Genomic DNA, 14,922 nt, shown 5'->3' on the forward strand with positions numbered 1-14,922 from the left:
TGTCAATAAGGGATTTGTGAGGGATCAGTTAAATTATTTCAAGGTTTTATTTTTTAAATGTGATTGATAATTAAAGCAATACCTTACTCTGAAAAAAATGAAATGCTGGAAAATGATGTTGTCACATCCTAATCAGCTATTTGACTCACAACACATGCAAAAGGTTACTGAGCCTTTCAATGATCTTTCTGTCTGAGTCACTAATTTACATAATCATGGTTTACCATGACTGCTGACAGAACAGACATCCAAAAGAAAAAGTCATTGTCACCCTTGACTAGGACGGCAGAGTTAAAAAATAACAATAATGGATCTGTGAAGAAAAGATAAATATTTTTCTTACATTTGATAAAAATGTCTGATTTATCTCCAAATCTTGGACGAATATTGTGTTACATCATATTTGGTGTTAAACTAGCAAACTGTTGCAGAAAAGGGCCAACAGAGCAACAGTCAAGCTTGGTTGTGATGGCCTTGGATTGCTTGGAAGTGTTTGGAAAAGTTGCATGAAATACTTTTACCCAAACAGTAGCTCCAGTTACATGTGCAAAATGTCTTTGATTGGATCAAAGATCGGATTAAAATTGAACTGTGTACAGGGTTCCAGAAAAACCTCATCCGATTATAACAAATGTTTAAATGTGCCACACTTTCGATCGGAATAACTCATTTTGACATGGGAAGAAATATCTAAGATACTGGAAATGGCCATAGAAAAAGAAATACCGTTGTAAATAAACGAAGCTGCAGCATAGAGCAAGATAATCTTCTAAAAGGGATTTAATTATTGTTTTAATTATTATTAAGTGCCTGTTCACTCACAATTTCTTAAATCCGTGCAGCCAATGGTTTATTCTTGGCAGAACTGACCTGAAAGAAGGATTAGGATTAGGCTAATACGTGCCTAATACATTTAGCTTTGGATGTAGTTAAAATCCATGCGGGCAATGCCACAATGTACCATAATTTCCGGATTATAAGACGCTACTTTTGTCACACGCTTTCAACCCTGCAATTTATTCAATGATGCGGCTAATTTATGCATTTTTTTCTTTTTATGCATTTTTTCTAACTGCTGCTAGGGGCAGAAAGGGTAAGAGTGAGACAGGGGGAATACGGTATATGTGTAGAGGAAGACGCAGTTTTAATGTAAATTCACGCTTTGTGAATGAATAGCACGGACAGACCCTCATCATGGAAAATGCAAGAAGAAATGCATATGACGCAGCTTTCAAGTTAAAAGCAATCGTTAAAAGCAGTGTGAAAAAATCCACCATCACCAACGGGTTTGGAAAAGCCGGTCTGCTGCGTGACGGAGAGGACAGCGCAAGCTCAGGAGTGAATTTGCCTCAGGATGCAACTGACACTGACAGCTACAACAAAGGAGACACTGAGAGAGAGTGTGTGTCGAAGAATGTCTGACGCTATTCCAATCCGACACTGAGGAGGAAGACTTCCGTGGTTTCAGTGCACAGGAGGTGCACACCTATAAGTTACTGCTGCTCTCAGTGACTTTTACCGATATGTTTTTTTAACCAGCCCTGTTAGTGCTGTTACTACCATGTTGCTGCCGTGTTACTGCCACCTCACAGGCACTGTTTGGAATAGAGCTGTGACGGTGTGGGATTTTTGATCACCACTGTGATGAAGCAGCAGAAGTTGCGGTGTTGTGGTTTTCCCCCCAACACAAAATCCCCGGCGGCCGCATTACAAATGAATACCGGTACAAGTAATAATTACAACGCACTATTCTTTATTATCAAATAACAGTAACAACTAACTATTAACTACATGTTTCAATGTGGGCACATGCAACTTATAGACAGGTGCAGCTTATGTGTGTACAAAATGTTTTATCCTTTAAAAATGTAATGGGTGCGGCTTATAATAAGGTGCGCTCTATAGTCTGGAAATTCATTAAATTTTGTCTGGACACGATTAGAAACACAAACTGACATGATTGTTTGCACGATTTCTTAGGACTGTGCAGCACGACATTTCCGCATTCAAAAGCCGCCTATGCCAGCTCACACACCGTCCCAAAGCCGCTCCTCTGCTCGGAGCTAAGTTCTCCTGGAAGACATGGTTCCCTTGAGTCCAGCAGCTCGCTCACGCAGAGTAGCCGGATGGACTGCAGTCCGAAGCCTCCTCCATAGCGCACACTGTAACAAAGCACGCAGACACGAAGCTACGAGTCCGGCTGCTCTGCTCAGAGACATGTTTCATTCGCGCGTAGCAGCCAACCGGTCCAGTTTGCACTCCAAAGTCTCCTCTGGAGTGCCACACCGTCTATGCATGTCGTAATAGGCAGCAGAGTAGTGACCCACAATCAGAACTGTTTATATGAACTACGATTGGATCAACAATTGCCACAAACCACCTATCTTCATCAGAAGGAAATTTTGATCTGAATGAGTCTGATCAGGGCAGAGTAACCCTTGTGCTATCCTAGGGACCTTAACAATGTGAGTTGGGTCATCCAGACCCCACAAGACAGTGCGCTGAACCTTTCTTCTTCAATTATTTGTGATCTTCACTGGTGTCTATGGATTACATGAAATCCTCTTCACCTTTATCCACCCTTGTCATGGTAGGGAGAACACGTCAATGTAGGGGGTGGGGTCAAAGGATAGCAAATGACAAATGGCGTATACTTGTATAGAGCTTTTCTACCTACAAGGACAAAGCGCCTTTACATTCACCGACCCATTCACCCAGTCACACACACATTCACACACTGGTGGCCGCTCCGCTGCCAAACACAGGCGCCCGCCTACCACCAGAGGCAAGGTGGGGTTCAGTGTCTTGCCCAAGGACACTTCGAAGGGAATCGAACCTTCAAATCGAACCATCAACCTTACGATCATGGGTCGACCACCCTACCGCTGCACCACGGCCGCCCACAAGGGGTATTCCAAACGGTGTGTTTACATGACGCATTTTTATTCTGATCAGGCATTTATTCCGTTTACTTTTGTCCTTGTAACTTCATCTACTGAGGAATATAAAATAAAGAACCAGCAAAATTGAGTGGGCCAAATCACAAATTATTATTATGAGTGCTTGACTTCGGCTGTGTTTGTCAAGGCTGGAATGACAGGTATTAGGCAAAGGGACAGACTACTCACCATCTTTACTGAGGTTATTCTGATTAATAGGCAACTTGTTTTGGTTTTCTACACACGTAGATGTCCAAAATGTGAGAAAGGGGTAATAATGGCATTTATTTTCTCACAACAATCAAAAGACTTGAAAGTCAAGTCTTTTTTTAAGCAGCTTATCTCAGTAACACAAGAAGAGCAATAAGACAAACAATAAGATAAAGAATAAAAGTCACATCCTCTTAGAGCCAGACTCATGGAAGTACTATCGACAAAAATGTTAGACATTCCTCTGCAAGCTTCAAAGAGACCAGCTTTTAGGTCAATTTTGTTGGTCTTTTTGCATTTCGCAAAAACTTCATTCATTTTACTCTTAACTTACAGCACATCTCCACAGAAGAAGTCATAACATGTTTAATCAGTTTGCAGGGAATTATAGTCTCACATTCTGTTTCTAGAGTTTTCCAAATGCTGTAGTGTCTGAAGCTGCTGTCAGATTAGATACAGTTTGCAGAATTTGTCATGCGTGGATCTGGTTTATGAAGAGGTTTTGTCTTTGTTGTTGTTAACAGCGGAAGATGGCATGGATCCAGGCTCTGTTGTCTGTTGGATCTCAGGACTGCAGATGTTTCCTGCCTCTTTGTTAAGAGGACTAAATAGAAACTCCAATCTTGGACCTGTAGGCGCCTGTAGTCCTAACCATGTCTTTTGGTCTTCCCGTAGTCCTTGACCCTGACCACCTGCAGTGTGCAGTCAATGAAGCCGTGACAGGTGAACTCTTTTAAGAGCTTGTCGTTTATTTAGTTTAATGTGTCAGCTTATAAAAAAAGTCAATAATCAGACATTTGAACTTAGAAGATCACATTAACTCTTAATCCATGATACATTTTTTAAACCGTTTAGTAAAAATTATTACATTTGGGCACTCCTTAGCATCTGAATAGGTCAGTTGGCTAGGCACGCAGAAAACCAGGATTCTTTTCCCTGGGGGCGCAATGAGCTTCAGTGATCTTCATCTAGTCTTTAGGAAAAACCCTTCATGCTCCTGCATGCCACAAGGGGGGGTCAAATCTGGGTCTCCCAGTGAGACCGATCCCCAGCCCGGTTGTGTCAGCAAGGGCATCGGCAGAAAACTCTCTGCCAAACCATCTGTGGTGACCCCTGACATGATATGCCAAAAAAAGAACAACAAAAGTTCACTCCTTATTTTAAGAAACGTTTTGAGAAACGAGATCGAGAACACAATAGTTCGATCTTTGAAGTCACAGTAGGGATGGGTACCGATCCCCGGTATTGAACGAGCCCCAGGGCAACATTCTTCAAGATCTGACCTCAACGGTTCTGCTATTGGTACTGGAGAAGTCGCTTTTTTTTTTGTGTCCCAGAAGATTTAACGTTATCTGCCATAATTAACTCACCCAGTCAGTTAATTTTCCAGTAATTAATGATGATATTAATTTCGCTATTCTCGCTGAAGAGGAGAGGTCTGTCTGGCTATTTGTGTGCACAAGGGGCGGGGCTGTTTTTCAGACAGTTAAATTATTAAATCTGCGCTAGAGCGCCCCGACTATCGTGTCAACCTGCTGTTATGATGACCGTATTTTGCGCTATTTGTGTAGAATACAGTGGAGGGGCGCGGGAAAAAACAACTCGCTGCTGCAGAGGATATGAACAGGTGAACAGGTAGAGAGGCGGGGGAGGGGCTTTGGCTTCAAACTGTCAGAGAGATGGAAACGCGGGCGTCAGATATAGACGCAGCTTTCACTGCGGGAGTTGGAGCAGAGACTTTCTCTGGGATGATCTTTTGAACTCAAACATTTATTTAATTTGTTTTATATTTACATCATGATTAGTTACTGTATGAATGTATAACTGATGATTGTTTTGTTTTTGTGTATTATTCCTATTTGATTGCTTGAAATAAACCATTTCAAATAAAAAAAATAAAAAAATCATGACAGCAATATGTCAAAACATTGCTGTTTATTTTTCTTTTTCTCCTTCTTTCTTATTTTTTCATGTATTTTACTTTTCAAGTTTGAAAATTTATAAAGTAAAATGTTTTGTTAAAAAAACATTGTTGCATAATGAGGAAATAAAATACTTTAAGTTCTTAATTTGTAATGTATTTATTTATTTATTTTTCGGCCTCAAAAAGTATCGATAAGAGTATTGTTAAAATACCTGATCGATAAGCAGTATCGATAAGAGTAGTAGTACCGTTGAAATCTTAACGATACCCATCCCTAAGTCGCAGTAAGAAAAATTACTTGAAAATATGAATCCATTTGAGTTCAGTGTGTGAATATATGTGTGTTAATGGGTAAATGGGCCTGTGACTGTGAAGCGCTTTGGGCCTTCTAGGAAGGTAGAAAGGCGCTATACAAGTATACGCCATGTACCATTCTGTAACTGCTTTGACATGTGCTGGGTCAGAGGTTGGTTGCTGGGGCCTATCCTAGCCACTTCAGGGGGAAGGTAGAGGACACCCTGGACAGTTAGGAGGTCATCATTTAGAAACAATAAATAAACCTGATCTGTCAACATAATGGAGCCAGTTTAGCTCGTGCTGGTTTGCGGCGCCTTCCGTCCGTGAAACCCGGGTTCGACTCCGGGCTGCTCCCTGTTCCCTTCTCTACCTCTGCCGGTTCCAAGCCCGGTTTGAGAAGGTTGTGTCAGGAAGGGCATCCGGCGTAAAACATTGCCAAATTTACCATGCGACTCGTTCGCTGTGGCGACCCCTGATGGGAGAAGCCAAAAGTGGAAGAAGAAGAAGAATCTGTCAACATAATCCGTGTCTTCCATGCATTTTAAATAAGATATATAGTGAGAGGTGAAAAACTTCAGACAGTAGTTCCTCCTACACATGTCTGGAGAGTCATGGTTATGAGCACATTTTTGTGTTTATATTCTCTAGCAGCAAAAATTGCACATCAAAAGAGAGAGACCTCCAATCCAAATTTTGACACGTGAATTGGGTTTTAAACCTTTTAAGCCGTAAATATTATAAATTATTATTTTTTTGTTAAAGTAAAGTAAAAACAGCAGGTTTTTAAACAGGTAAAGTCTAAAAACTCTGACCAGTTTATCCTGAATTGATATGTCATTTTTGTTTGATTTTAAATAAGCGATTTAGGTGATTTTTTATTTAAGTTTGTGTTTCCATCAGAGATGAATTCCAGTCTTCTGCCAATTTATGAGGTGCCCAATTTAAGAAAGGAATACATTTTCAACAAAAGCGAATATTTCAGCTGGTTGGTAGTGATGTTGGGGATTTTTGGGCATGTCTTTTCATGTAATCTTCATAAGCTAGCTCACCCTGTACATGTCTGTGTGTCTGCTTTTGTCCTGCTGGTGCTCTGATACGTTTGATTTAATCAAGAATGAAACAAAGCGTGCAGCTTGCTGCTTACTCAAACATTTTCATCATCACAGCATCTAGAATTGTAAGAAAGAAAGCACAAAACCTTCATGGACAAGTTTAAACAAATCTTTTAGCAGACATAGTTGTACATGGAAACAATGTGAGTTAGTGAATGAACCCGACTGAAAAAATGAATTGAGCTAACTCTAAAAATGTCAAGCCTGAGTTTTGATGGTGAAAACAGACCAGAAACTCGGTTTCTGGTCTATTAATCCATCCATTCTGTTCTTCATCTTGCTGTACTTCAGACACTTTATTACAACCAGCCTAAATCGGAACCTTAGCCCCCAGACCAGGAAGTCTCTGTTGTGTCTTCACTGGAGGGGGATTTTCATTTTAAAGCCCTCTCTTGGGTTTGCAGCAGAGCCTCTGACCCTTGTGAATTATTGGCAGTGAGATCAGTGTGGCAGATACAGCTTATAACAACATCCTTTATTTCTGAAGGACTCTGGAAACTGCTGCAGCTTTAATCTGCGATCATCTCCCCACTTGGCCATTTTCTTCTCTGGGATTGTCAGCCTCCTCCACTTCCTGTTCACCTCCAGTGGTCTGGTGCCAGGGTTTCCTGCTGTTTGGCTGAAAAACTGATTGCTGATTGCTCGAGGATTCAGGATTGTTTGTTAATTTCAAAGTAGGCAGGTAAAAAGATCAACCTGTCCTGTATGCTCTAACTTAGATACTTCAAGAAAACTACTTTCTTCTGATGAACTGAAGGGAAAAACAACTACCAGGGTAAAATTTCAAATGATTTAGTTGAAAATTATTACGGAAAACTAACTTAACTTTATTACAATTTTTAGAAAAAAACAGCTGCAACTTCCAGCTTTTTCTGCCACAATTATCACAAAAATGCATGTGAGATTGTGGAGGGACTGTACATCAGTACAGACTGTAGAGTTTTCTGTTTTTTAATTTTTGGATGCTGGTGTGTCTCAGGGTTTTTTGTCAAAAATAAAGTGTGCCTTGGTTCAAAAATGGTTGAAAAACACTGGTATATACCCTTTATAGCAGGGCCTGCCTTAGAATCAAGGGTGGCAAATCCAGGCCTCTGGGCACAACACTTCTAGTTTAGCATATTTCTTGAGTTCTTTTTTTGTTGATTACCTACATCAGTTGTGTCCAGCCTGCAATAAGCTGAAAGAGCAGAGTGGTTAACCCTTTAACAATGGAGATGTCGTCGGCGACAGCTAAATTACACACGCTCTTTGAAATGCCTCAACTCTTCGACCATCTATGCCAGTGGCGAACAAGTTTGACATCAAGAGACGAAATGTTTTACTGTGAGAGTCAAAGAGCCACACCATACACTGACCTGCCAAGAAATACACACAAACACGCAATTAAAGCCATATAATTTTCCATAAAACACTCCTCTCCCTACAATAAAACAGCAAGTATTTTACTTGTGTTTATTTCAAGGAAAGTGTCCACCCTCAATACATACATCAAATGCAGCTTAGCCAGAGTTAACACAGCGACCACCCTGGAGGTCAGATACCCCCTCCACATACACAGGCACCTCTCTCTCATCTCATACACACACACACTACAGTCAGTACCATAAATATTTGGACAGAGACACATTCTTTCTAATTTTGTTTCTGTACATTACCACACTCCCCTGTGAACCACCACCTTAACGTGGTGGGGGGGTTTGAGAGCTCGAGTGATCCCAGGAGCTAAGCTGTCTGGGGTTTAAAGACCCTTCCTTTGAAGAAGCAGAGAATAAGGACTTTGGGGTGAGGCTGTCTATTACCCGGGCTGAAGTCACTGATGTAGTCAACGAGCTCCTCAGTGGCAAGGCCCCGGGAGTGGATGAAGTCCGCCCTGAGTACCTCAAGTCTCTGGATGCTGTGGGAGTGTCTTGGCTGACACATCTCTGCAGCATCGTGTGGCAGTCGGGAGCTGTATCACTGGACTGGCCAACAGGGGTGATGGTTCCCCTCTTTAAGAAGGGGGACCGGAGGGTGTGTTCCAACTACAGGGGACTTACACTCCTCAGCCTCCCTGGGAAAGTCTATGCCAGGGCACTGGAGAGGAGAGTCCATCCGATAGTCGAACCTCGGATTCAGGAACAACAGTGCGGTTTCCGTCCTGGTCGTTGAACAGTGGACCAGCTCTACACCCTATCTAGGGTGCTGTAAGGATTGTGGGAGTTCACTCATCCAGTCCATATGTGTTTTGTGGATTTGGAGAAGGCGTTCGACCACGTCTCCCGTGGTATCCAGTGGAGGGTGCTCTGGGAGTATGGGGTCCGGAGAGCCTTACTGAGGGCTGTCTGGTCTCTGTATGACCAGAGTAGGAGCTTGGTTCACATAGCCGGCAGTAAGTCAGACCTGTTCCCAGTCCACGTTTGACTCAAGCAGGGCTGCCCTTTATCACCGGTTCTGTTCATAGTTTTTATGGACAGAATTTCTAGGCGCAGCCAGGGGCCGGAAGGGGTCTGGTTTGGGAACCACAGGATTTCCTCTTGCGGCCGAGTTTGAAGCAGCTGGGACGAGGGTCAGCACCACTAAATCTGAGGCCATGGTTCTCGACCGGAGAAAGGTAGTTTGCCATCTCTCAGTGGGTGGAGTGTCCCTGCCCCAGGTGGAGGAGTTTAAATACCTTGGGGTCTTGTTCACGAGTGAAGGAAGAATGGAGCATGAGATTGACAGGCGGATCGGAGCGGCGTCTGTAGTTATGCGGTCTCTGTATCAGTCCGTTGTGGTGAATTTACCGGTCGATCTTCGTTCCAATACTCACCTATTGCCATGAGCTATGGGTCATGACCGAAAGAACGAGGTCCCGAATACAAGCGGCTGAAATGAGCTTCCTCCCCAGGGTGGCTGGGCACTCCCTTAGAGATAGGGTGAGAAGCTCGGTGACCCACGGAGAGCTCGTAGTAGAACCGCTTGTCCTCCACATCGAAAGGAGCCAGTTGAGGTGGCTCGGGCATCTAGTCCGGATGCCTCCTGGATGCCTCCCTGGAGGGGTGTTCTGGGCATGTCCCGCTGGGCGGAGGCCCCGGGGAAAACCCAGGACACGCTGGAGAGACTACGTCTCTCGGCTGGCCTGGGAACGCCTCGGGGTCCCCCCAGAGGAGCTGGAGAAAGTGGCTGGGGCGAGGGAAGTCTGGGCATCTCTGCTTAGACTGCTGCCCCAGCGACCCGGTCCCAGATAAGCGGAGGAAGATGGATGAATGGATGGATACATTAACACAGTGAATTTTAAATAAAACAACTCAGATGTCATTGAAGTGCAGACTTTCAGCTTTTATTCCATGAGTTGACAAAAAGATTGCATAAAAATGTGAAAAACTAAGGCATTTTTTAAACACAATCCTTTCATTTCATGGACTCGTAAGTAATTGGACAAATGAAATAACTGAAAAAAAAATGGTCATTACTAATATTTGGTTGAAAACCCTTTGTTGGCAATGACAGCCTGAAGTCTTGAACTCATGAACACCACCAGATGCTGGGTTTTCTCCTTCTTAATGCTCTGCCAGGCCTTTACAGCAGCTGCTTTCAGTTTCTGTTTGTCTGTGGGCCTTTCTGTCTCAAGTTTAGTCTTCAACAAGTGAAATGCATTGGGTTAAAATCAGGTGACTCACTTGGCCATTCAAGAATATTCCACTTCTTTGCTTTAATAAACTCCTGAGTTGCTTTGGCTGTATGTTTTGGGTCCTTGTCCATTTGTATTATTAAACGCCACCCAATCAGTTTGGCTGCATTCACCTGGATCTGCGCAGACAGTATGTCTCTGAACACCTCAGAATTCATTGGGCTGCTTCTGTCCTGTGTCACGTCATCAATAAACACTAGTGTCCCAGTGCCACTAGCAGCCATGCACGCCCAGGCCATCACACTGCCTCCACAGTGATTTACTGATGATGTAGTGTGCTTTGGATCATGAGCTTCTCCATACTTTTCTCTTGCCATCATTCTGGTAGAGGTTGATTTTGGTTTCATCTATCCAAAGAATGTTTTTCAAGAACTGTGCTGGCTTTTTTTAGATTCTTTTTAGCAAAGTCCAATCTAGCCTTCCTATTCTTGAGGCTTATGAGTGGCTTGCATCTTGCAGTGTACCCTCTGTATCTACTTTCATGCAGTCTTCTTTTTATGGTAGACTTGGATATTGATACGCCTACCTCCTGGAGAGTGTTGTTCACTTGGTTGGCTGAAAGTCTGCACTTCAATGGCATCTGAGTTGTTTTATTTAAAATTCACTGTGGTAATGTACAGAAATAAAATTAGAAAATGTGTCTGTGTCCAAATATTTATGGTCCTGACTGTATCTCTCTATCTCACTCTTTTCTCTGCCTCTCTCTGACAAACAGAACTACTCAGTGACGTGTGGTAAGCTTCATGGCTGGTGAGGCACTGACTCTTCTGAAGTCAGATTTACTATTATAAAACTGAATATTTCACCATTTATCCTACAGTATTTAACAGGTAATTCTTTATAACTCATCAATATTCCTCTTTAAATGACCCTTACACCAACAAATACCCAATTATCTGGACAGAGCATCCTTCTGGTGTCTGAGTAATTCATATTCACAATAAACACATTAAATGCATTACATTTCAGATGTGTGTAGCATAAATTAAATGTTGACCTTCAGTAAGAATGTTTTACTTTTATAACTTTTCTTTTTCTTTTTTATTTAAAAACTAATGATTGAATTTTTGCATGACAAACTGATAATTGATGGAATATTAAAATATTCACACAAGCATGTTCAATCAGGTGTGTTTTCCAAACTACATCGCAAAATTTCTTACCTTGCTGGAGTGATGGGATCGCTGTGGGATTTCTGGCATCTCTTGTTTCTAATCCTCTGCTAATCAGGTTTATTTTCAGTCGTGGCCCCTCTGAGCAGTTCCTTTACGTGAGCGTCAGTCAGAACGGACCGATGCCTTGATTTCACGTATTTTAAGGTAATAAACAGGGACTCACAGACACATATTGAGGAGAACATCGACAGCAGATTGAGAGCAGCTCTTTTACACACGGTTATTTTTCCGCTGGCACAGTTTTCCAAAACGTAACAGGGCCTTCTTTCAAAAGTGATTTCAGCTTATCTCCAGTTCGCTCGCTGCCTCATCAGTGACAAGCGGGGATGTCAGGCAGTCACTCTCTGCATTAGAAGGATCGATGAGAAAAGTGATCTGCGGTGGTTTCTGCTGCAGGTCCTCAAACCGCAAAGTAAAGTTTCCGTCCAGCAAGCAGCGTCACGTTCTTCGCTTTATTTATTTGGATTCCAGCCTTCTGCTGTGAGCTCCGCAAAGGAGGAACGTGGGATGATTGCCGTTTTGAATGTGCACTTTGAAAAGCTTTAACTTGTTAATAAAGGAGACAATTTGTGTCAGATCAGGAAGTGACTTGCCATTCCATTCAGTAAAAAAGTAAGAATCTTCCCATTCTTCCAGAAACGTCCTGTGTTTATCTTTATACTCTGAATTTCGCCATTTTGACCATGAGGGTAACAGTCTGCATACGACGGAGTTTTAGGGCCACGGGGAGGAAAAAAAATTCTGGCCAACATGACGAGATTAAAGTCGTCATGTCGACTTTAATCTCGTCATGACGAGAAAAAACTCGACACAAGTTTCGAGAAAAAACTCGTCCTGTCGAGATAAAAGTCGATATAAAGTTTCGAGATTAAAGTCGCAATGTTGCGCGCGAGCAGTGAAGCTGAGTCTTTCAGGAATATTCAGTGTTATGGCTAATGTTAGAGAGCTAGTGGCTTCGTATTTAAGAGTTTACGACAGAGTTTTATGGCCACCAAAAAAAAGAAATTTTATTAGGAGATAAAAACTCGTAAATTTACGGGAAAAAAAAGTCATAGATTAACAAGGAGAAAACCCCGAAGTTGTCTGTTTATCGGAGCATCGCTTGAAGATGAACTATGTGGAGCCTTTTGTGAAGCTTTATTTCCGGATTATAGGTTTAAAACAGAGATTCTGAGTCTTTTGGCGACTCAAAATCAGATTATTTTCCGTGTAGTAGTCTTTCCGGGGTTCGGTGTCGGTAAAGCGGAGTTTCATATGTAAAATAAGGAGCTCAGAGACACGTTTGGGTGTAGAGGATCGCTGCAGCCTTTATTCTCCCTTTCATTCACATAACCTGAAGTTCATCTGTCACCTTACGTCATGAACCTGTCATCCGATCACCAATGTGGAAGTAAACAGTGTTACATACGCCCCCTCCTGCAGATGAAGCGACCCGTTTGATCATTAAAAAACAAAGATGAATGAAAATAGTCTGTTATATTAGCATTACAACGTTGAAAAAGGCAAAAAGTGCTTCTCCTCCTCAGATGGAAGCATCACACAAACGTAGAGATCTTGTCTTTGGTGGAGGAAGAAAGGATTCAAGCAAACAGCTGCAGGGACACCCGATGACGGCTTCATCAGGCTGCAGAGATCCTGCAAACCAACCATCAATAAATACAACTTTAATAACTTGTAAATCAAACAAATGAGCTTCCAGACATCTGGGACGTTATCAATTAACATTCAGCTCACCTGTTAACAAAGTTTAGTCGGTCTGCTCTGCTGCTGCGCGGCGTTCACCTGCTGCTCTGCGTGCTGCTCACTTCCACAATAATCTCGTAAATTTATGAGTTTTTTTGCTCGCGCGCAACATTGCGACTTTAATCTCGAAACTTTATTTCGACTTTAATCTCGACAAGACGAGTTTTTTCTCGAAACTTTGTGTCGAGTTTTTTCTCGTCATGACGAGATTAAAGTCGACATGACGACTTTAATCTCGCCACGTTGGCCAGAATTTTTTTTCCTTACCGTGGCCCTAAAACTCCGTCGTACTGCACGCATATGAAATGTTTAGTTATTTTTTCCGGCATTGGGTGTAACCCGTTCAAATGTCTGGCGGTCACCTGTGTATCGGGAGCAGCATCAGAACACACACACTGCCAAATTACTTTTATTATTGTTTATTTTTAATACCCTCTGATGGATTTGAGTGTGGTTTAAGAGGGAAATCACTATGAAATGAGGCGCTTTAAAACTGTGGCAACAAACTGTGGCTACTTGACCTTCAGAACCTTAAGAGACAAACGTGAGGAACAGATTCATTTGTTTCTGTGATCGAAACCAAAATGACTAATAAGTCTTAACTATTTGTCTTATTTTCCTCTTCACATGATTTAAATGTAGAAATTTCATATAAACCTAGATTTAATATTGACATACGTTTTTTTTTCCATTACATATTTATATCTGGTCTAATATGAAATTTACAATTATTTAGGTAAAAATGTATGTAGATATATGTCTGTTTTTTCTGTAGTAATAAAAATTCTCCTTGCAATGAAATTTTCATTAAATAGTTTTCTAAATAGTTTATTTGCATTTGATGTCATTTTAAGGGTTCAAAGAATGCAGGCCGAATGGTTGGCCTTCACAACCCCTGTTGTAAACTGACAAAGTGTTGCTCTAAAATGTAAATGATAATCATATTAGTCTAATGCTAAAATTAATGATTACTTACCTTATTTCCTATTTAAATAATAGAATGTTAATTATGCTTTGTATAGTTTTGTTCTATTTTTGTTAAAGAAATCTGTGGAGGCTCTGTCACCTCTTTTCTTCCACACTGTCAAACTCCCCTTCAATCACATCTATCATCCGTTCCCTGCTTCCTTTGAATCTCATTCCCCGTTCAATCAGCTTTCTTTTCCTGTCCTTTAGATTTGGTCCTGACCTTCTACCCATCAAACCTCTGGATAAACATAATGACTTCTCATGTGCTTTCTCCTTCTACCCCCCCCCCCCCCCCCATCTCGTTCACGCTGAGGTTGTTATTTTCACACCATGTCATCAGACTGAACACCACCCTCGTTCAGACTTCTTCATCCCTGTCCGTGATCCGTCCTATCATTGCAGTGTCATCAGTAAACTCCAGGATGGTGTTTGTTTTTGTGGTAGGTGACAGTCATGTGTGAGCTGTTTAAAGGAATGAGCTGAGAACACCCCCCTGTTGGGGGCCTGTGTGATCCATGGTGATGGCTAAGGTTTTTTTTAATCCTGTCAGACTAAACCCCACAACCAGGAAGGCACAGGCCTCATTCATGCTGTGCTTTAGAACGTACTAGTGGAACTTCAGAGGTCTCTTTTGGACCCCCCCCCCCCCCCTTTGAAGGTCATTGCATTTTTAATCTCTGTTTTACACATGAATATTTTTTATAATTTAATAACTGAACAAGTGTATTATCCAAAAATAAAAAATAAACAAAGTACAAAACCTTTATCAAAGTGACCTGATTTGGTGGTTGGATGTCCAGATGAAACAGTGATTATAACCCTCTTGTCTTCAATGCTTCTTAAAACTTAAAAATCTGTTGTTGTCTATAGTTTGCTGTGGCCTGTGCAACAGTAGCTTCATTTC

At 41.8% G+C, this 14,922-nt stretch overlaps 1 protein-coding gene across 4 annotated transcripts in view; it reads left to right on the forward strand.

Moving 5' to 3' along the window:
• Positions 1–14,922, forward strand: part of sh3bp4 (SH3 domain binding protein 4) — a 57,079-nt gene that overhangs the window by 26,881 nt on the left and 15,276 nt on the right. The window lies entirely within an intron of this gene.

Source organism: Oryzias latipes, chromosome 21 (genome assembly GCF_002234675.1).
Source record: "Oryzias latipes chromosome 21, ASM223467v1".
NCBI lineage: Eukaryota > Metazoa > Chordata > Actinopteri > Beloniformes > Adrianichthyidae > Oryzias > Oryzias latipes.